This window comes from Tupaia chinensis, unplaced genomic scaffold (assembly GCF_000334495.1).
Source record: "Tupaia chinensis unplaced genomic scaffold, TupChi_1.0 Scaffold000612_1, whole genome shotgun sequence".
NCBI lineage: Eukaryota > Metazoa > Chordata > Mammalia > Scandentia > Tupaiidae > Tupaia > Tupaia belangeri.
Genome location: NW_006160131.1, coordinates 4,763,771 through 4,766,539, shown reverse-complemented (window position 1 = coordinate 4,766,539; position 2,769 = coordinate 4,763,771). Strand labels below are relative to the sequence as shown.

Genomic DNA, 2,769 nt, shown 5'->3' with positions numbered 1-2,769 from the left:
GGCACTGCTTGGCATAGAGTGGTATCCGAGAGCTAGAAGGGCATTGATGTGAAAAACAGGCTGCTGGGGCAGATGAGAACCCCCATGGCTGCCGTAGCAACTGCAGCGCGGAGGACCCAGAACATCTGGGCCACCGAGGAGCTGAGAGGAGTCCCAGTAAACTTGCTGTGACACGGCTCGGGAGAAGGATGTGGTTTCTGCTCTCGTCGGCGTGGAAGGACCACACCCAGAGGCCGAGCAGGCTTGGGGGAGGCAGGCTGCGAGTCCTTCTCAGGGCTCTCCCAGGGCGATGCCTGCCGTAAACTGTCCACGTCTGCCTTTTGTTTTCTGAAGACCTACTACGTGCCGGTCTTTGGCTGAGCACTTTCCCCCAGTCTACCCACAAGTCTCACAACGGCAAGAACTGTGGCTGTCTCATCAATAGCATAATGCCGGCACCCAGCAGGTATGTGACATGTATTTTATGAGCGAGTGAATGAATGAATGAATGAGTAAAAGGAGCGAGGACTCTTGCTGACCCTCACATAAAAGACCAAAGGAGGTGAAATCAGCAGATGGCCTAATGGTTACGTCGCTGGACTCCCATGTAGTGAACCAGTTCAAGTCCTGGACCCAATGGCTTAAAACTCACATTGGGCATGTGTGCGTGCCCAAGATCCTGAGAAGAGAACGGAGGAGAAGGGTTTACAGTGTGGCCATCCCCCCTGGGGGATGATTTCTCGCTTTCTGTCTCTCTGTTTCCCTCTGTCTCTCCAGCAAGTGTGTGTGATCTATAGCAAAAATCTCTTAAAAAAAAAAAGATTTAAAAAAAGAAAAAAGACAGAAGGCAGCTAGCTACGCAAGAGCTGGGCAGGGGGAGGAGGGTGGAGGGCATGTGGAGTGGGAAGAAGGCACCAGGCACAGGAAACAGTATGTGCAAAGGCCCTGGTGTGACAAAAAGCCTGCAGTCGGGACTTATGTGTCCCTGGCTTCATAATGAGTCTTTGATTACACCCCACAGTCCTCTGGGACAAACCCTCTGATTACCGCCTCTCTCTGCAAGGAAAGTTCTCCCCATGCTGACCACAGTGGTGGGCGGCGCGGAGGGTGGAATGAAACGCAATGAGGCTGGGCGGGCAGGCTGCCTGGGCCGCCTGGCTCTGCTGCCATGGGGCTGTTTCCCCGCGGAGAGTGGAGAATGGTAGAAACTACCTCATGGGGTTTTGGCCTCATGGGGTTTTGAGCTTGTGGGTGTGAAGCCCTTGGAACACGTTGGGGTTGTTACCATGTGGGAAGTGGAGGCCATGGGACGGTGTCCCCCAGGAGGGCGGTGAGAGCACACCGGGGACAGCTGTAGCCTCGCTCTTCTGTCCTGTCCCACCCCTCTACACTGACCGGAAAGGCCATTTGGTATCAAGGACTCATCCTTGTAGGAGACCCGGAGGTTCAGAAAGTAGGTGACAGGGGCCCGGATCCATCGTTTCCATTTCCAGATGGCTCCAGACAAAACCAAAGTGTGCTGCCTCTGAGGAGCAGGGGAGGGAGGCAGCTGCTGTTTTCAGGCCGCAGGAGCTCCGGGAGTGCGAGCCGGCTTCTCGGTCATGGGCTTGTCAGAGGGGGCCGAGTAAGCTTGGCACTGCCCGGCCTGGCAGGGGAGGGGGCTGGGGGACTCACAGACGCATAGACAGACCCACGGAAGACAGAGGCCAAGGTGGAACCCGTTCCAGCAGGGGCCTCCCAGCAGGGCCTCTGCGGGGGGCCACGTCACCCAAACCGGCAAGGGAAGGGAGGTGGAGAGACGCCTGTGGGGCAGAGGGCAGAGGCTCCCTCTCTGTAAACTGACAGAAGTTTGTGTTCGGTTTTAAATAATCACCGTATCGAATAGTTAAGGCATGGCACGCCAACACCGTGATCTTCTGTGATATTTTAAAAGAACAAAACAGATCCATGAGATCTCACTTAGATTTTTAAGACACCTTAAGAGAAAAAAGGTTCCAGGAGAATGTGTACAACACATACTTATTAGAAAACAGGCAAATCAAGATTTAAAAGGCCTTTTAAAACTTTTTTTGCCAGAGGGCTCATGTGCTTGCCAGAGAGATGCAGAGAGACACAGGAAGAGGGAGAAAGCACCCCTCAGCGGGGCGCAGTCCTACTGCAATGCTTCCTCCTGCATGTCTTCATGCTGTCCGGATTCGGGGCATGCACGTGTCCACATATCCCTGGAGTGTTCTTCAAGTCGCTAGGGCTGAGACTCGGGGTCGGCCATGCAGGATCTGGCTCCCGTAACTGCCAGACCATGGGGCCAGCCCAAGAGTTCATATTTCAGTAGGTCCGATATGTATGCAGAGCAAAGCGTCTAGAAAGTTCCAGAAGGATGTTTGCCAATGGGGTAGGATGGTCATCTCCTAGTAGGTATGTCATAGGGAGTGTGGGGTGAGGGGACCCTCAACTTCAGCAGTTTTGATTTTTAAGAGAATCTTTTAATGCTATGGTCCCCAACCTTCTCCATACCTGGGGCTGATGTGGGAGATGATCCCTCCACAGATGGTCGGGAGGCTGGAGGTCGGTCTGGGGGTGCCAGAAGCCAGGCACATCCACCGCTACCCTGCTTCCACCACGGCCGCATTGTAAAGTATAACAAACACTCACGCGGCAATAGGGCTTGGGCTCCATGAGAATCCAGGACAGGCAGATCTGACAGAGGGTGGAGCCCAGGCGGCAACGAGCCACGGGGGAGGCTGCAGAGACCAGCCTCAAAGCCTCACTGACAGCCCCCCACCCTCCCAA

The 2,769-nt window shown here is 54.7% G+C and overlaps 1 long non-coding RNA gene across 1 annotated transcript in view; it reads left to right on the top strand.

Moving 5' to 3' along the window:
- The first annotated feature begins 248 nt into the window (after positions 1–248).
- LOC114009746 (uncharacterized) overlaps positions 249–2,769 on the top strand; it is a 13,035-nt gene continuing 10,514 nt past the window's right edge. Inside the window, exon 1 of the long non-coding RNA XR_003551137.1 lies at positions 249–445. This is a non-coding gene — a long non-coding RNA (uncharacterized LOC114009746). The remainder of the gene's footprint in view (positions 446–2,769) is intronic.